We start from the raw sequence: 20,770 nt of genomic DNA on the forward strand, positions 1-20,770 counted from the left end.
TTTTTTTTTTCAATTAGCGGATTTTTCACACTAGAAATTTACAGCACTACAAAGCTGTCTTTGTGTTCCTGCAGAATGTAGGTGGCTGAGTAGTATGATTGTCTCAAATAATTTGGGCTCAGTTTAATGTTCTCTTTCCCACATGTGGAATTTGTTCATCTCACTGAGTAATAGGCTCCCTGTTCAATAGAATTTCAATAGATATCATGATGGAACATTATTGAGAGGTAATCAATTAATACATAGGAAAAGAATTTAGATGCAGAGCACAGTCCTGAAAACAAGCCCAAGCTTATTGAGTGTGTGAGGGTTCTTTTGCATTTCCTTTTGGGTGTTGAAATTATTGTATGATTCAGTGAAAGACAGTGGTATTTTTCATTAAAATTATAAAACAAATGTCTCATAAAATGGCAATCTTATAGAAAGTAAAAATTCAATCCTTAGTGCTGCTATTTTAAAAATGTCTTTGTTTTACTTTTGATGGTGTTAGACATCTAACATTAAAAAAAACCCTCCTTTTCTCTTGTATTTCCATTTGACATAACGATGTCCACAACAGACAAAAAGATCCCATATTTCCTCTGTAAAACATTTATAAAAATTCTGGAGGTCCGGACTGAAAAACCATCAGGAAGTCAGAAGTGCCTGCCTTAATCAAGTTACCTTGTGCTTTGTGGAACTGGCAAATGGACACAGGGCACCGTGTAAGCTGTAACCTTTTCTACAGATTCAGCCATGCAAACCCAATGGGGAATTAAGCAACTGAAATCCAAATCTAACACCCACAAGCCCCAGGAAGTCACATAAGTGAAGTAAGTATCAGAGTGATTTTCACAGATAACATTGCCCTTGCCAAGGCAGGGGCTGTATTTCAGGTTTAAGCTGGCCAGCGTGTACAGTGGTCTGGAAAACAAGTAATAGTATAGTAATATAAGCAAAATGTAAATTCTGAACTCTGGTACCAGCCCTAGGAGGAAACTCAGGCAATGCTGTCAAGAGTTGTTAGCAATGGGTTTCCATAAATCAGAATTTCTAGGCTGTGTCTGTGCCATCTTCCTATGCCCTTGCACTGAATGAAGATCAAGTAAGGCAATCATTTCCATCAGTATAAGAGTATGCCAGTATTAAAGACAGACCCTTTTTGCCTTCTCTGTTCCTTTTCCATCAGTCAGGAAGACAAGGAAAGAAGAGGCTGCCATTCCTCAGGAAGATCAAACACTGCTCCTTACTGTTTTAAAAAATGTGATATGTCAAAACAGGCAGGATTTTCTCACCCTCACAAAGTCCCCATACTCATTCCAGAATCTGCACTGTCTGTGGATATCCAGATAGCTCCTTGGGCTCAAACCCTGACTACCAAGCCAAGCAAGGTGAAAGCCAGCAATGACATTTGTATCTTACACACAACAGCAAGGTGACTGTTCCTGCCTCTTGCAGGGAGAATCAGGAACTAAATGAGGATGACAGGAGAGATGACACCTTCACACTATTTTCAGCTATGGAGACCCTTTCTGTGGGATATAAACAGGTTGGTGTCTGCATGAACTGAGGTCGTGAGTGAGTCCACAGGGCCTGACATCTCCACCAAGGCTCAGAGGCAGTGTCCACACAGTCCCAGATCAAACAACACACTCAAACCCAGCTGAACAGTAAAAAAACTAGCTCTAAACATAAAGGACCAGACTTAGCTGCAGGCCTGTCCCTGATGGTGTCCCCAGGGGTCAGCACTGTGGCTGAAGGCGCAAATGCCTCCTCAGAAGTTCACCGAGGATGCAAATCTGGGAGCAGTGGCTGATACCCCTGAGAGCTGGGAGCTCTTCAGAGAGACCTGGGCAAGCTGGAGAGATGGGCACAGTGGAAGTGTCTGAAATTCAACAAAGACAAATGTAGGCACAGTTTGTGGGAACTGGGCGTGGGGGTGTGGCCCAGCCTCATCCCCAATGGGCTACAGCTGTGAGAAGAACTGAAAGCAGTGAATGCAATGAGCCATGGAGTGCCCAGGTGCACTGGCCAACCACAGAGGGACCAGAGGGCACACAGGTGCCATGCATGAACATGAGGGGTGTAAAAGGCTGGGCTGAAGAACAAGAAGTGTGGATGCTTGAAGCTTTCTGATGTTGTTTGGTAGTCCTCCGTATGGGTTGAAGCCTTCTGAAGTTGTGTGAGGATGCTCTGTGTATCATGGCTGTCTCAACTGGGTAAGAACAACCCCAGGCACCAGCCTGGGCTGGGGATAACCTGTAGGAGCAGCTCAAGGACCTGGGGGACAATGAGCTGTCTCTGAGCCAGCAGTGTCCTGGGGGCAAGGAGGCCGATAGGATCCTGAGTTGCACTACCAGAGCATTCCCAGAAGGTCAAGGAGTGATCCCATGGAGTGCTTGTGTCCAGCTCTGCATCCTCAGCAGGGACAGGGAGCTCCTGGAGCAGGGCCTGTGGAGGCTGTAGAGCTGAGGAAGGGCCTGGAGCATCTCTGTGCCCAGGAAAGGCTGAGGGAGCTGGGGCTGCTCAGCCTGGAGAGGGGTGCTCAGCCCTGGCTGTCCCTGCGTGCAGGAGCAGAGCAGCGCCAGGTTCTGCTCCAGGGCCCAGCCGTGGCACCAGAGGAACAGGCAGGGACTGATCCCAGCAATTCCCCTGCACAGGAGGCAGAACTTCTGCCCTGGGCAGTGCCCAGCCCTGAGCAGACACCAGAGAGGCTCTGGGGTCTCCTCCCTGGGGATGTTCCAGAACATCTGGGCACACTCCTGTGCCCTGGCATGACCCTGTCTGAGCAGGGAGGTGGCACCAGTGACCCTCTGTGCTCCCTTCCAGCCTGACCCATCCTGGGATTCTGTGGCTCTGTGACTTCACCATGTGGAGAAGGAAATCCTGCAGGCAGGTAAGAGGAGAGCTCTCCACTTTGCTTCTTGGATCTAAGCCCACATAGCTGTGACCTGTGTTCTCGGAAAGCTCACATTTAAAGGGCAGAAAGTATCTGAATTCTTTTTTCTTCCTGAAATGTGTGCCTCCTTTTTTTTGTTAGTGAGTATTTTAAGGCTTATCTCTGTACATTGCTGACTTTGACCTTTCAGTGAGTGATTACATAATTAGTCTTTGAACTTGTATATCACTTCACAGCTTTCTCACTTTCCCACAAAGGTGCTGGTACTCTGTGGAATTTCCACCTCTTCCTACTTTTGTATGCACATTTTTGCCTCCTCAATAGACAATGAATTCAGCCAACACAAACATACTTTATACCAGCTGATTAGGCTTTAGGTTGAGGCTGAGGAAGTACTTTGATGCAAAGTCCTGATTTCCATAATTTTTAAAATATTTTGTGGGGAAAAAAAATTCTTTCTTGGTTTTCCAGTTATGCTTTGTAAAACAAAGGAGTATAGCTTCAGCTCCTAAGGTATTCCACTTAAAGCATGTTTCTTCTTGTTGAATGGAGTATGAAATAATTCACTCTTAATTGACTTCAGATCAGGTATCATGACTAAAAACACCAACCTGGGTACTTCATGCAGCCTTTTTTTGGAGAAGATTTCAGAGGAGATTGTTGTGAGTCTTTGTGAAAGAAGGTACATTATACTCAGAAACTGTTTCCTCATTATTATTATAAAATACAAGGGTAGACTGAGACAGAAACTCAAAATCCTGAGCATCCAGAAAGGTATACCACAGGTATCTGCAAAATGAATAATGCTCTACAAAAGGCGTGTGAGAAAATAACCCCCCCTCTCTTCTGCAACTCATCTTTACCTCTTAGATCAAGAACATGGAGCCACAAGCCTTCTCAAAAAGGTTTGAGAGGTCATATGGCAACAGGCAAAGAAAAAGAGAATTGGTTGAACAGTGCATTATTCACAGGGTGCCCACATCAGGAAAGGTTTCAAAAATTGCTATTCAGGGAAATTTTAACCATATGTACATAGCTGAAAGGGGCCACATGAAGAAGGGAAGTATTTTTAAAAGTGTTTTCAGATCCTGCCTAATCCCAGATTCCACAGGAGAGGCTGTTGTTGTCTTGTCACTTTGCAGCTCTCCATCTGCATGCTCTAACAGGGCAATATCCTTTAGACATCCCACAGAAGTGTTTCTTGGACAAGAGAAGGCATTCCCTTGAATTTCAGACTTAAACCCATCCGTGTGGTTTACCTTGGGGGGGTTGACTGTTTTAGTGGAGGAGTGACAATGTGTATTACTATTATTATGTCATATAAAGTACTGCAAAGATTGAAAATATACCAAAGATGGCTGATGTGATCACAGTTGGGACATTTTGCACCAGAAACTGCTTTCCATGTGTATTTAATCAATGCTACCTTTGGAAATACTTAGGCCCAGCAAGAGTGGTATGAGTGGGTAAAAAGGAAGGTGCCCTATGACAGGACATGTGGGGATGGTCCAATCATTTATGTTTTTAGAAAAAATTCTATATAAATTTCTATATAGTTATTTAATCTTTGAGTTGTTTTCAGGGAATCCTTGTTTCACATTTGTCTCAGAATTATTCATATGTAAGAGCAGGAATTGAAGAGCATTGATAAAAGTATATATGCATAATTAAAAAGATGAGGTAAATATTTTGTTCTGTTTACTTCTTTTAATCAGGCTATATACCTGGTGATAGAAACAGACCAATAGAAACAGAATTACTGACTTTGAATAATAAATCCCACAACTCATTATTGCTTTGTCTCTGTATTTGTGGGTCACTTCCTCATGCTTTTTCTCTTTTTAAGAGGAGTATCTCCATTTCTATGAATAACCTGTAAAACTCATGGCAGGTACTGGACTTCTGTGCAAGCAAGAAATAGTATTTTGTGTTTTCTACCTTATGCCAATGAAAATAGTTTGACATTTGTAGCTAAGGGCGTATTTAAAGTATATGTGGCTTGCCTTTGTGCAGGAGAACAGTTTCTGATTTATGGTTTTTGGAGGTTGTTTTTTTTTTTTTTTTTTTTTTTTTTGCAGTTGCTCCGTTATAAATATGTTTACTTAAACAAACCAAAGCATTTCCTGCCAAACTGGCAAATTCTATATTTTATTACTATAATAGCCCACATTTTCAGACTTGGGGCCTCAAGTAGCTTTTAAGGTAAGCAGCAATTTTTGATGTGCTGACCCAACTGATATTTTGATTTATGTAGGTCTTCCCATCATTATATATCTTAAGACTCTTAATTAAGTTTTAAAATGTAGACTAAAGAATCTAATTTTAAGAATAAACACACTTGTCCTTCAAGATGTCTGATGCAGGAGCCAGATTCAGATTAGTCAGTATTTGTAGATTTAATTCTAAAAGCATTGTGTGGCTGAAATGCAAGTAGTAATAATTTTCAAAGTACCTTTCATTCCAGTTAGCATCAGAATGAGTTTTTTATTTTGTAGTTTGGTCTTTTGAGCAAAAAAAAAAATCTCAAACTTTCCTCGTTGCTTCACTGATTTCACTGTCTATTATTGTTTGTGTATCTGTAATTTAGCTATTTATTAATTCCTGTGTCAGAACTCAGGAATAAATCATGTTTGTGAGAGGCAAGGCAAGTCAAAGATATCTGTGGAATGGCTGCAATGACTGTGTGTTATTTGCACTGTATGGTTTACCACTCCATATTTCCATGCTCTGGGGGATCTCAAGCTATGTGGAAGCTCATTTGCCACCACAGCTGGTTTTTGTTTTGGTTTTTTATTAGTTTCCTATTTACTGTGCTATTTATAGAACATCTGATACATGAACATTTCCTGTTCTGTTAACAATTCATAGTAATTTAGCATTCCTTTATGAGCATACATGTTGAAACCTGGGCTTCAGTTCAGCATGGTATTTGAATACATGTCTCAGTTTGGAAATCAAATCACCTCAGATCTGAGCTACATTAATTAATCAAGACAGAAAGCATAGAGGGAGTCAGAAATATGATAATATCCTTTAAGTAAAAGAAAAATTAGGTTTTCATTGGAAGCTACTGCACCTCACGACAATTTCTGCAGATTGCTGGCAGTCATTCAAAGTCTTTAAGAGCCAGCAAATTTTCAGTAATGGAATTTTACTTTGGAACACTTTACCTTAAATTAGCCATATCCCTATCAATAACAGTAAGGGATCTGCAGGCAGGATTCCAGGCTCTCTGGCATGTTTGAGAGCTACGTGCAATGCTGCCTTCTCACTTGCTATTGCTCTCTTGTGGTTGTTCAGATTCTGCATTGACTCAAACAAGTGAGGCAGAACATTCTTATTTCATTAGCAGCAAATGGCCTGGAGGCAGAGCTCAAGCTGTAGCTTTAATGTACACAAAATGTGTATGAAGTTCTTCAAAAGCTCCTTAGCTAAGTCCTACTTTTTGACCTTATTTGTTGATTAATAATAAAAACTCCCCAGATATATTGTTTATATATAGATCTTGTGGTGGATGTCTAAAACAGAAGGTGCATGAAAATATTCCTGCATAAACCCCATACATTGGTAGTATAGCACAGATAGGTCTGTGTGTATCTATATAATTTTTTATTTATAATAGATTTGAAATCTGTATATAGAATTCTCATTTTTCAATCAACATCCAGCACTAACTTACTGAATCAATATATATGGGATTATATTAAACTATATTACACTATAGAAAAGGATTTAAGATGCACTTTGGTAAAGTGAGTGGCTCATTAGGGAGCAACTTTCTGAGAAAAGTATTTTCCATTTAATTACTTCAGATGGAGAGAAATCAATATTAAGACTTCCATTAATGAAACACTAAGCCTGTGCTTAATTTTAAGCAAATAAACTTCTTCCAAATGAACTTGTAGCTAGTTACAAAGTACCTACCAGTTCCAAACTACCTACACTGATAAATTCTTCCTTTTTTTGTGGTTCTCTTAAAATATATAATTAGCTTTCTATTGAAGCTCCTTCAACATTTTCTTGCCCACTTACCCATGTTAAAATACTGTGCTTTTTGTGACTAGAACAGATCTAGCTGGAAACATTGCTCCAAATTTCTTCACATTTTTGCTCCCACTGCTTAAAGTGCAACATTTTAAATGAAAATCTATGTTGTATTCAGACATTTCTATTTTTCTGAAGATTTTTCAAGTTACTTTCTGGCTATCTGAACATGATTTTGCTAGAAAGGAAGGATGAATTTCAGCAGGCCTAAATCTACTGTTCATTATGCTGGGGAAGATTAACTAGAGTGTTTTAAGGGTAGTTTAAAGCCACCTCTGCATGCATAATGGATTCTGTGAGGGTGAAACTAGAGCCAAATTGAAAAGATGTCTGTGACTTTCCCTAATGGTTCATACAACCTTGATTTCACTTTCTGTGGCCTGTTAATATGAACTTGTATTAACAGCAACAAATAGAAATCTCTCTTCTCCCCTTCTGCTTTCTTCTTTATTACTGAAGTTGAGATTTATTTCTAACTGTATATAAAAATAAATTATTCTTCCATATTAACAAATTGATCACCTACAACAAGAGTGTGGTTGCCCATTCCCAGAAAGCAAGAGTTCTGGAGTTCCTTATGGATAAAGTCTTCAGGTTTGTCTTCCTCACAAATCAGGGAGCCAGCCCACCCCTCCATTATAAAAGGTCTCTGCCAAAAAGAAAAGCAAGGAATCTCCTCCAGAACTGTGGAAAAGCATCCAGAAAGGCTGAATGAGTGATGAAATTAGCAGCATATTAACTGAGACTTTTTCTCTCAATATGACATTTTTTGGTTTTAATTCAATGCTTTTACTTTCTTCTCCCTCACACTCATTTTCTCTCCCTATTTAATTTGTTGGCTTCTCCCAGAAGAGAAGCAATATCTGTGTGTTCCATTTTGGGGCCTGAGGTGACTTCTGTGGCAGTTCAGCCTCATTTCACCTTCTGATAGATTTCTGTATATGTGCTAATCATGATAAATTGGTACAGATGCCAAAATAATTTGTACTTGGTGAAATAACTCATCCCAAACAATATCCAATCTCTTTTATGGATTTATACCTAGAAATAATCACATTTCCACTGTTCCATCAAAATTATATAAATATTAGGGTTGGGGGTTAGGAGAGAGAAAAGGATGATTTCTTTATATTTTGTTCCCTTTGATAAAAATACTAACAGCAGTATTTCTTCCTGCTCCCCTGTGGGTGATTCTAATTGAGTAGCAGTTTTGAAGTCTGCCACGGACTGCAGACATGAATTTATGAGTTGAATTCATCACTTGAAAGACTAATTTTACAGCAACTGTCAGTGTCACCACATGCCTTGAATAGACAGTTCTTATGGCAGGAGGAAACATGAGGTTGCTGAACATTGGCTTTTAAACATTTTGACAGAATTTGATATTTATTTCTCATGCTAGTGCATCTCAATAAATATTTTCAAGTTGGCCACAAAGAGATAAGTAGATGAGCAAGATCTGAGGTCGCACACAATTAGTTATAACTGAGGAAAACAAAGTGTTTTCTCCTAAAATGTGACATGCTTAATAAGTTTAGATAACATTAGTCAAAAATCTCTGAAAGAAGCTTGCAAATGGTTGTAGTCAGGGTTTAGGGTGCATGTCCTAATTAGAAATGAATGTCCATGTTTTTCCAACATCCACAAAAAAAAAAAAAAAAAGATTTTTATCAGTTTTCAAGTTTTGTGAAAAGACATTAAGTCACAAGAAGATAAAAGCAATTTATTTTTGTAGTGCTATTTATATGTCTTTAGAACATGCTTGGGAATTTTAGGTTTGCTAATATAGCTTTGTTTATAATGAACTCTGTAACCAAGGCAAAAAATCCCTAAAGAAAATCCCACCATAAAACCAATGCAAAATTTTTTTCCCAGAAAGTGAATAATTGTATTTAGACATTTCATTTCTATCTTTTCACTACCAAAAGCAAAAAGTTATTGGGCTGCTGCTGCCTGAGCCTGCTGGTGGTGAATGACAGGGACCTTAGAAGTTCCATAAAATAACTGTAGGAAAGTACTTAATGAAATGCTAATTAAGCACTTAACTGCTATGCAATCTATCCATTTACATGCTTTTTCACTATCCCACATACTTGCTGGAATCAAAGACAGTATCTAAAGTAAAACTGGAACTGATAACTTGTTTATTTACCCTCTTACATCATTTCAGGGATGGCCATGAACCACTGGAACAAATTGTTCAGAAAAATGGAATTGTCTATTGACTGAAGTCTTTGAATCTAGGCCAGCTGCCATTCTGTAAAAAAAAAAAAAAAAAAAAAATGCAGAAAAGATATCAAGCTTAAATCAGGTAGTGCTTGAGGAATGCTTGAGTTTTGTTAAACAAGCATTGGACATGCTGAGTTCACAGTCTCCTTGAATTTATTAAATTCAAATCTAAACTGCAGGATTAATTTACCCCCATCTCGACATCAGCACTGCAGAATTCCATGATGAAGATGGTTTTCCAGGATTCCTTTATAACTTGGGAAATGAATAAACACCTATAGGTCATGAGTCATCTCACCCTAATGTAGACATCTGAAATTATGCTTATTTTTTTCCACTGAGGAGTCTAGACAGGTTGTATATCCATAAATGGTAGATTATATACATCTGAACTGAGGCAAAATGAAATGGAACCATAAATCCACATGTCTTGTCTCTACAGCATATATGTGTACACATTCTAGTATATATACAACATATATATGTGCTGTGTCTATGTGTGTATTTCTCCTGGTGTTTCCAGGCCAGTGGAATCCCCGTGATAACCTCTGGTCACCAAAAACCCTGTAAAACTAGCTTGGGACTTCGGGTGAAAGGAGGTTTCCAACATTTTCCCTGGATGCTAGATGGCAGCATTGCACTTCCTAAACACCTGATTGGAAAACAGGGACAACGACCGCGCTTTGAAGAGCAGGATGCTATCAGTAATGAAAATGCAGATACTCTAAATTGGTCATATAATTAAAATATGTTTATGAAGGGGTTGCCTGGAACAGAAGGAGAATTGTGCTTTCTTCCCTCCTACTTACCTAACAGCTGAGAACAGCATTGCTCCTATTTTATATCTACATCAATAATCTGCAGGATTAGGCCCTTGATATGTCACTTTCTTGTGATTTATAGCACTCAGGAGAAGCAGTGATTTTGCAAAGGGGGTGTGTGATCCTGACCCCACTGAAACAAGAATTTAAATCTTGTGTGATTTTATCACAGGTGAACAAGGCAGACTTGGCTGTCTCAGTTCAGGTATTAGTGGATGAGCATTCACTTCCAAGAGTTCTTGATCCAGTAAAGTGACTCCATTGAGCAAGTTGACCCTGAAAAAGAATCTGGGTTCTGCAGAGGGCCTGGCTTTCCTAATCCTCAAGTGATGGGGCTCAGGCAGTCATGGCACCCTCTACCATTGGTTTCTAAACTTTGAAGAAAAGCAGTGGTGGAAAAGGAGACCTCAAACAAAATAAAAATATTTTGGCACAGTTGGGAATAGAAGAAAGAGCTGGTTGATAGCTTGGGGGTAGGCAACTCTCCCGGGTGTGAGGGGATTCTCCAGCTGGAGACTGGTGTTAAATGATAATTTTGGACCCTGATCCCAGCCCCGGGCACTGGGAAGCTGCACATCTGCCTGAACCAACAAAAAGAGGAGGTCAAAAGGAGCTGAGAGATGACAAGAGGGTAGGAAATCAATGCAAGATCAATGTCTCAGGATGGATCGAGGCTGAACTGGTTGCTTTGAAAGAGGAGACAGTGTGGGAGTTGCTGTATGTATCGATCAGATTTTATTGCAGTATTCTGGAGGGGATGTATTCTGACAAGAGGTTGGGAGATGAACCATCCCTGTCCCACAGAGAACAGTTGTTCTCCTTCTGGAGCACAAGGAGATGTGCCTGGGATGGCAGAATGATGTGGAAACAGGGATAGCAACCAGGCTTCTGAGTCTTATTTCCATGGGAAGCGTGGTTCCTCCAAATATTCAGTGGAAAAATGTGAGGGGAATCGTAACTCCTTTAGGTTAAAATATAAGATGAACTGATTCTATACAATCTTGGGAGCTTTTATTTTGTGTGTAATGACTCAATTTCTGATGTAGGGTTTTTTCAAGGGTTTATTGTCTTGGGGTAGCACACACTTGTAAGAACAAGACAGTAAAATCATCTCTAAATGTCAAATGTGTTCTAGAGCACTATGACTACTACAGAGAGAGTGACTTCATGTAATTAAAGTCAGACTCTAATCCTGTGACTTGAATGATGTTTCTGTACCCAGCTCTGGTATAAATTATTAGGGAATTTAACCTGTAGCCTGACTGGTAAACTGATATTCTACTTGTCACCAGGTTTACCATCAAATAAGACTTGATCATTTTTTTACAGTCATTGCAGTAGGTTTATAAGGCAAAGCTGCATGTAAGTCTTGTGTAGATCTCACTTTTGGAATGGTTTAATATCTGATGGTGTCAAGTGATCAAATTGGTCTTACATTGTTTGGTCTGGCTTTATTTTAGTTTTGCTTTTTCCCTTACCATGGAATATTTTGACATTTGTTGAAACTCCCCGACTTCCAACTTTCCATTTGGAAGTTAATTGAAGCAACATAGTTTATTTTCAGTAGAAACTGAATTTAGGTATGTTAGACTGATGTTTCAGGGCTGCTCTGATGCCTTCTAGGACTTACCCTTTTCTGAAAACCTCCTGTCTTCATTTGAGCAAAGTCATGCTGAAGTCTCTGTAGTTTCTGGGGTTCAAGTTCTTCCTGTTGTAGGAATCACAGAATAGAATTCCACAATGATTTGTGTTGGAAGGGACCTTAGAAATTTATTCCACCCCCCTGCCATGGGCAGGGACACCTTCCACTACCCCAGGCTGCTCCAAGCCCTGTCCAACCTGGCCTTGGACACTTCCAGGGATCCACAACTTTTCTGGGCATTACCACACTCACAGTGAAGATTTTCTTTCTCAGTGAATACTGTGTGTTTCTTTCAAGGCACTGAGGGACAGCTATTATTCCTGAAAACTCAAACACCCAGATTTTTCCTTTAAATCAGACCCAAATCTATCACATGGTTAATAGAAAAAGATATGTTTGTGTATTTTTAATAGAGTCCAAACACACAGTTTTCTTTTGGCTTCTGTACAGAGAGAATATCAGAAACCACATTTTTATTGTGAGGTTGGCCCAGCACTGCCACAAGTTGCTGAAGGACATTGCAGAGTCTTCCTCCTTATATTAGAAAGCTGTCTGGATGTGGTCATGGTGCTCTAGGTGACTCTGCTTGAGCAGGACAGAAAGAATGACCCCAGAGGTCCCACTGAACCTCAGCCAACCCTGTTATCCCTATGTAAGGGGAGTTCAGGGAGAGAAGAGCTTAATAGGCAAAGCAAAATCCATGCACTCAAGGAAAACAAAGCAACAAATTCAGCACTTCAGCCCCATTACCAGCTGGGAAGGAAAATGACTCTACCCCAGATAAAACCACCACAAAAGGATAATGGGAAATGTTTTATAAATTCATTAGCTTTTTCAAGGATTCTGGTAGTTTTTTAATAGTACAACCTAGCTAGCAAGGTAGTGCAATAATCCTTAGCAGTGTGAAGTACAGGACTATTGGGGGTTTGCTAACTGTAATTAAAGCCAATTGGGAACTGGGAACAGTTGGACAGATTGAAGATTATCTGTCCTGAGGCCTCTGTAGGAGAACTCCTATCAGTGGACTTTCCAATGCTAAGGCAGTTTCTCCAAGATTTTCTAAGGCTTACCCAAATCCTGTGACTCCTTTGTTTCCCTATAAACACTACTTTCCATCTAGGATTTTATTTTTGGCCAAGGGAGAAAAGCTGTCTAAATGTTTTCTCTGCCTTCCCTCACGATTCTTCTTTTCCTTTCAAGAAATCAATGGCATGACTCATTTCCCACCCTGTGACTTGCTCCCTTGGGCCAAAGCTCCAGGAACCTGGCCACTGTGTCCTACAGCTTCCTCCCATCTTGCTTGCTCAGGTTTCCTCCTCAGGCATTGCATGGTGAGCAATTCTTTCTCCCTGTGATAGGGGCAGGGATGAGATCAGAGCCTGAACATGGGAATTTGTGAAAGCCTGTGGATCCACAGCTAGATCTTGGCATGTTCAGTCATTTCTTCCTGCAATTGAGAAAAGTTGAGGGCTCTTATTTCTGTGGACAATTCCTCTATTCCTAGGCTGACACTTGGGTGAGAAGTCCATTTTGTGTGTTCTTGATCATCACAGGTAGCAAGGTGGCTCCCAATGCCTTCCCTCTCTAAAAGCATGATATCACCAGATACAGCTGTAACAAAATTCAGAATTAAGCTAGGATGTACCATTGCTAATTTGTCACCTGTCAGCACCTTATCTTGTAATCTTGTTTACTTTGAGGGGTATGCCTTTGGGATACATTTAAAACAGAGTCTTGACTGTTGTTTAATAAAAACCTTAGTGGTCTTTAAAGTATGAAGAATTCCTTACCCTGAGCTAAGTTTCTCTGAGGAATACCAAGAGGCCTTTTTCAGTTTTTGAGAAAAAAAAATTGGTAGAGAAAATCTAGAGTGTGGTTCCACTATTCTCCTCCTACAACCCTGTTCTTTAATTAAGAAAAGCATTATATTTTTTTCCTATAAAACACCTGTCACATATCCTTGTAATCAGGCATTACAAAACAAAATTAAATGAGATTGGATTATTCGTTCACGTCTTTTTCTCCCCCCACCACATTTTCTGTCAAAAAAACTTCATGTGTGACTTCAATGTGACTTTTATGTTAAAATAATGGAATTATGTTGTATGGTACTGACCCCTGACTATTTTATTTGCACAGCTAGAGTGCCCTATTTTATTTTTTTTAATCAATTGAGATTGCAGTTTCAATAAAGACAACCACATAATCATACTTGTGCTAATAACCTGATTTTGGCACTGCAAATATTTGACAAAATACAACTGATTTCACCCAGCTTCCAAACTTTTGGCTTTTGCTTTCCTGTTTGAGAAGGATGAGGCACTTAAATCCTGATATTTTCATTTTATTTGAACCTATTTGTTCAACTTTTTCCCCCCCCCCGGCTAGAAGGATGCTCTGAACTAAAATTTCAGTAGTAGCTAATATTGGGTCCATTGCAGATATTTTGATTTTTTTTTTTTTTCCTTTTTTCCCCCTGCTTTTCATCTTGCCCTGCTGGGGATGTTTCTCTCGCTGTGTGTTTGCAATACCTGCCCCTGACACACCAGAAGAGGGCAGTTGAAATAAGCTCATTGCTAAAGCATATGGAACACGTTCTGGAAAAACATGAAGCCAGGGAAAATGCAGCTGTGCAGCACAAGCCCTACCTGAGGCCAACTGTGCTTTGTGTACATACTGTACAAACCGGGAGTGAGCACACAGCACAGGGGATGGAGAGCTGGATTAGCACCTCCTTCCATCTCCAGGCAGATGTTGAGCTCCATGTACCCTGTGAGCTCTGTACCAGGTCATGACCAGTAACGGGATGAGGCCTTGCTGCAGCCAAATGTGTCAAAAACAAAGTCCATTTAATTGTAGAAACAGTTTAGCCAAGTTGGACTTTTCAGTATAATCACTCAGGGAAGATTTCAAGCTTCACAGAAGTGTGGCCAGCAGATTTAGGTTGGATATTAGGAAGAAATTCTTGCCTGTGAGGGTGGTGAGGGCCTGGCACAGGATGCCCAGAGAAGCTGTGGCTGCCCCTGGATCCCTGGAAATGTCCAAGGCCAGGCTGGATGGGACTTGGAGCAATTTGGGATAGTGGAAGGTGTCCCTGCCCATGACAGGAGTTGGCACTGGGTGATTTTTAAGGGTCCCTCCCAAACCAAGCCATTCCATGATTCTATGACTTACATTGAGGGTTTCTGCAACCCACTTATATCTGCGGGAAGGTCAGTAAGGGATCAGGGACTCCTTCAATATAAAGCATGACTGCCATGGTGCAGTGGTATTTTGGAACAGGGCAAGAAAAATGTGTGAAGGGTCTGGAGGGGAAGAATTGTGAGGAGCAGCTGAGGTCACTCGACCTGTTCAGCCTGGAGGAGACTGAGGGGAGACCTCATTGTGGTCATCAGTATCCTCCTGAGGGGCAGGCACTGATCTTTGCTCTCTGGGACAGTGACAGGACCCAGGGAGGGGCTGGAGCTGTGCCAGGAGAGGTTTAGTTTGGGTATCAGAAGGTTCTTCCCCCAGGAAGAGGTCAGGCACTGAACAAAGTCCCCAGGGAATGGGCACAGCACCAGCCTGACAGAGGTCAAAAAGTGCTCAGGCAATGCTCTCAGGCACAGGCTGTGACCCTTGGGGTGTCTGTGCAGGGCCAGGAGTTGGACTCGATGACCCTGATGGGTCCCTTCCAACTCAGCAGATTATGTGATTCCATGAAAATAGAGCAAAATGTCTGTACAGATTAAGGAATGAAGAGATTGAGAGGACCTCTTTGAAAAAGAACTTGAAAACAGGGTAAAAGATAATGTCAGAAGAGGTATGTGATTTGATAAGTGACTTCTGGAAAAAATGTTTCTTTGCGGAAAAGGTACCTTTTATCCACTAACAAAGAGGAGACACTGGAATTTCCTTTTCTTCCTAATGTTCCCTCAGTCCCTGTAACCCGGTGTTATGTCCAATTTGGCTATTTTACAAGCAAAACTTAATTTACAAGAACAGCCTTGTGTCTTCCTCTGGAGACTGAAAAGTTCACCTGAGGTTTTTCACATTATCAACTATAGAAATATTCCACAAGTAAAATTAATTGATAAAAATTAATTTATTGATACCAGTATCAGATAATGAGCCCAGGGAGTCTTTGGCTTTAGGTAGGCATTGCTGGGAGGGCTCTTTATTTCACATATTTTCACTTTTGGCTCCAGAAGAAATGCAAACATAGTTGGATTTTCAGATTCTATGTTGAAACTTGTAGAGCAGGTATTTTTTAAGCACTTAGAAAAAAGGCTAAAACACAGAGAGTCTGAATAGACATCAGTCATCAAATCTCCTGCAACTCTTGCTTGCAAGAGGTTTAAGAAGCAGCACAACATTCCATGGCAGGTTTGTTTTTTCTAATGTTTTGCGAAGTCCACATCAACAATCATGTGAGTTTGCTTTCTTATAAAATCTTTATTGTGGTTTAGCTCCAGTTTCAGTACTGTTCTTGGATTGGAAGTGTGCACCAGCTCATCAGCCAGAATGCCTTTCTCTGGAACACACTTTTTTCAATTTCAGAGCAGAAACAGCAGCAATCTTTCTTTTTTTTTCATATCTGTCTTCATCTTTTGTTACGAGATTTCATTGCACAGACACATTCTAGAATGCACACTCAGTGATGTCAAAAAAGTTTTGCTTTAGACATGTTGTTACAAGCAAAAAATGATTAGATGTGTTGGAGTCCAAATAGTTCTCAATTCATGCATCCTCAATCCATCAATACTGTGTGTTTTAAACAACTCATTTGGAAGGGAGCCCAGCATGCTGACTTTATCAGGAGTATTACGTGCATTTTTAGACTCAGGCACATACAGTCCTTATGCACAGAAGAAAAATCCTCCTCCACAGCCAAGATCATCTTCTGTGTTACAGCAACACTGTCTGGAGCAGCTGTGCTGGAAATCTGATGTGTGCTGCTTGTGCATGGATATTTCTTGAAACTCAAAGTTTTTATCCACAGTGAACGTGGCTGCGGGGGACACTTATACATGAACAGATTTTTAGATGATCCAATATCTTTGTCTTCATTGGCTCATGGAATGGCTTGGGTTGGAAGGGACTTAAAGCCCATCCATTCCCACCCCTGCCATGGCAGGGACACCTTCCACCACCCCAGGTTGTTCCAAGCCCCATCCAACCTGGCCTTGGGCACTGCCAGGGATCCAGGGGCAGCCACAGCTTCTCTGGGCACCTGTGCCAGTGCTTTTTGGGCTACATGAATCACCTTAAAGCAAATTTGTGCATTGAGGATGTGGGAGAGTGCCCTCAGATAACAGTGATTTGAGGACCTACATTTTGACCTGAAGTGGGCATGATAATTCTTATCCCCAGTGTTGCACTCAGTTTAGGCCCTTTGTGCAGTAAATATGGCTTAGATTAAATTACTGTTAGGCTCTGTGCACCTGAAGAAACCAACGGTATGTGTTTGTGTCACAATGCTTCCATCTTCTGAGAGTGGGAAAAAAAAAAAAAGGCAATAAACAGGTTTGTTTTCACTTGTATGATTGTTTGCTTTTTTTTCTGAGTTGTGATTCACTTCTGGGATATTTACGCTGTTTGCGACCAACTTGACTGCGGTTGTTCATGAGGAAGCAATCAGGTAAAAATGTGCAATTTGAAAGGAAGACAAAGGTTCCTTACAAGAAAACACTACTTTTGATGATACTGACCCTTCTGATGGCCAAATAACATTTGCTTGGCTGATGGTGAATGGCAGTTTTCTGAATTTCAATGTATAGAACAAAAATACTTTATTTTCAGTGTTAAAGAGCGGCTGTTTAAAAAGAACTAGCATATAATATAATTTACATTTTTCTACCACTTTAGACAGATTTATGATAGATCAAAGAACCCTGTATAAATCTTGTCTTGAATAGAGTGCAAACCTTTTTCTCACTGAAGCCTGTGGACAGCAGTGTTAGAGCAGTGCTGTGTCCTGTATGCATTTGTGTTCAAAATTGGATAAGGATTTTTATTCACCAAGACTGTACTTTGAAGTGGTCCCAACACCATGAATTATCTCATTAAAGGTGCTTTACTGGGTTTTATATGGCAAACACTTGAAATTTCCTGTCATTCCAGATTAACATGCTGCTCTCTGCTACAGTCATGTCTGATGATCTCACAGGAGAGAGAATTTTGCCGACCTGAACCTTTAGTCTGTTTTTGTTTCGCTGTCAGCTTGTTTTATATTGAGCTTCTCAACAGAATTCAGAAAGAAAAAACAGTTCAGATTTGAAAAGACTTTGTGAAAAATTTCATTGAACTATCAACACAATACAGAATGCTTAAACATGTTTGGTTTGATTTTCTATTTTTTTTCTGTTTACAGTAGTACCTTTTTTCTTTCAGGGTTTTCATAAAAATACTGGTGAATACTCTGATGAAACCTAGTCTCCAATATGATGGAGAAGGTTGCACTCAGAAGCAGGGAAGCTGAAGTCCAACAGTGCAGCCATTTGTTTAGTAATGTTCCAGCAGAATTTCCAGCAAAATATTTTGAAATAATAGAGATTATGATCCAAAGCTGGCCAAGAATCAGTGTCTTGCATAACCAAGAGAATCTTTTTTTTTTAAAGGGTTTTTTTTTTTTTATCATGTACCAAAAAAAGAGGCTTAATGATCCCTTCTCTGTTCTGAAACTCTTCAATGATCTTGAGTGAACTTTAAAATTAATTTTATAGATAATAGTAAACTTTGAAAAGGGAAATTAGGATGAGTTTTTTTACAGGAGCTCTGCTCAAAGGAGAGGATATTCCTTAAGCACTTTCTGTGCAGAAATTACCTCAGTTGCTCTAGAACAGATTCACTGTGATCATTTGCATCAAAAAATCTCTCATTTAAGAGAAAGTTTGTGTCTTCAGTGCATCCCAGCTGGGGATATTTATGATCTCTTAATCAGGGCAGGATGACCTGCAGTGCTTCTTGTCTGGACTCCACAGTGTCCCATAGTATATCCACAAGTTCCAGCACCTGCATTATGGCCATTTTGGAGTATTGAATAAAGCAACATCAAGCTGAAATACTAAGCATGTAGAGTGAAGGGCTGAAGGAAATCTTAAGAATTCTAATTTATAAGGAGTGACACTGAGTCGAGTCTCATAGGATCACTTAAAATGCTGATGTATATCAATATATATGCCTCAAATATGTATATATTTGGAGCTCCGCAAAAGGGGCTCCCAGCTCTTCTATCAATGTTTTCATAAGGATGACCTACACAGCATGTAGTGATTAGCTCAAGACTTCTAGAATAAAGATTAAATCCACTAAAAATATATTGGAGAGAAGGAGAAATCAAAATTTATGTCTGAAAAATAGCAGATAATGGGATTTGGATTCCAGCCTCATATTGCAGTGGATGTGTGCTATTTTTTATGTGATGTACTTTGGGTTTTTTCTATTTTTTTTTTTTTTATTATTTCCTTAGGGTTTGATGTGATATTCGATTCTTGAGATGTTGGAAGTGTAACACCTTGAAATCACAGCAGAAATACCATTTAATTTCACTTTAGTATGGATAAAGCTGTGCTATTGCCCTTTTTTCCTTTTCCTTTGTTTGTTTTTTTTTTTTTCCATGGGAAACATAAGTCAGTCCATTTGAATTAAACAAGTTGCTGCTTAAAATACACTTTATGCAACCTTGAGTCCATGATGTTTTGAGCAGCAGTAAGGTGGGCAGATCTTTGCCAGATGTCTCCATCAGCCTTCCTCTTTTGCTTTCCATGAGCCCTGAGGGAAGGAGGGCAGGACAGAATCCCACTTTTCTGGCAGAGTGAGGACAAGGCACAAAGGAGATTTCTTGGTGGCGCTTTGGAAGATGGGAAAAGCAGCTGAAGGTCCTGCAAGGCAAAGCACAGCAAGGAGAAACGGAAGCAGAGGGGAAGCCATCGACCCACTCGCCTCTTGGGAAGGGCATGGAGATAATCAGTGACTGTTTGGGGGAGGATTTTGCTTTGGGGAGGAGAAATCACAACTGAAGGAGAGATTAAAAGGTTCATTTGTTGAGCACAAATGATGACTCTCCCTGCAGATCCATCTGAAATCAGAGAGGGATCTCTGTGTGGGTGGGAAACAAGAATTTATAGTCATTAAAGTTTTGTCCATTCTGGGTGAGGGGGGGAATGGCCTGCATTTTGTTCATGCTACTCAAATAAAGATGAAAAATCCTCCAGCACCTGAGCTCCATCACTGGATTGTCAATATAATTGTGAAGGATGCCATGTGGTATTACCTAGTTACTATTAATTAGTATTAATTTTGAACATGGCTTGGGTTGGAAGGGACCTTAAGGATCATTTAACTTCAACCTCTTTATCCTAATATTCAGCTTTTTTTTTCCTTGGCCATGTTGTGTGAGGTGCACTCTATATGCACACCTAGTGTAAAACAGGGAGAAGCAAGCAATGAAATACTCTGATCTTGAGCCTAAAATTAGATTAAATCAGTAAATCTCACTCAAATGGCAATTCTTTGGGTCCTATGCTGCTCTTAGTCTATATTAGAGAAGGATTTTTTGAGAACGGATAAGCTCACCTGTTGGATCATGTAATCAAAACAAATTACCTGCTACAAATATTTTCTTTCTTTAATGAAAGTGCTTAAGTGCTGCAATGGATTTCCCTGGGAGACTATGGGATTGTCACTGCTGGGGATCTTCAGAAAAATAATTGTAAAGTTTTATGGGAAGGTGGAAGGGAGAGATATATTTTAAATCTTTTTCATAAGAACAATTGAGAATATCCATAGATGGTTTTGTATACTGATCTTGTAAAACTGTGATTATTTCCCATTCTCTTTCAAATGACTCTATCATGTCACCGATTTCCTAAGTTCCTTTAACTTCTTATTTTAAGCTTTTGCAATAGACACCTTCACAATTACTCTAAATTAACTATATTTAAAGCTATTTAAAAAAAAATCACTAGGGACTAGACAAAACCACTTAAAATTAATGTGACACAGCCTCTTGTCCCATGTGTTTATCCTTGCTCATGTGGTTCACACATGGGACATCTTGGCAAAGAACCTTATTATAAGCACTGGAGACTTCTACATTAAAAAATTTTTTATATCCTACATTCCCTAATTTGAATTTTAACCCACTCCTTAAATTTAAGGTTGTCTTTGTGAATA

General features: G+C 39.9%; 1 long non-coding RNA gene across 1 annotated transcript; it reads left to right on the plus strand.

The window, feature by feature from the left end:
• The first annotated feature begins 1,084 nt into the window (after positions 1 to 1,084).
• On the plus strand, positions 1,085 to 19,811 carry LOC146768613 (uncharacterized). The gene is made up of 3 exons (XR_014951168.1): positions 1,085 to 2,198; positions 2,809 to 2,875; positions 19,365 to 19,811. It is a non-coding gene; the product is annotated as an uncharacterized LOC146768613 (long non-coding RNA).
• Positions 19,812 to 20,770: the final 959 nt, after the last annotated feature.

This window comes from Lonchura striata, chromosome 1 (genome assembly GCF_050655825.1).
Source record: "Lonchura striata isolate lonStrDom1 chromosome 1, ASM5065582v1, whole genome shotgun sequence".
Taxonomy (NCBI): domain Eukaryota; kingdom Metazoa; phylum Chordata; class Aves; order Passeriformes; family Estrildidae; genus Lonchura; species Lonchura striata.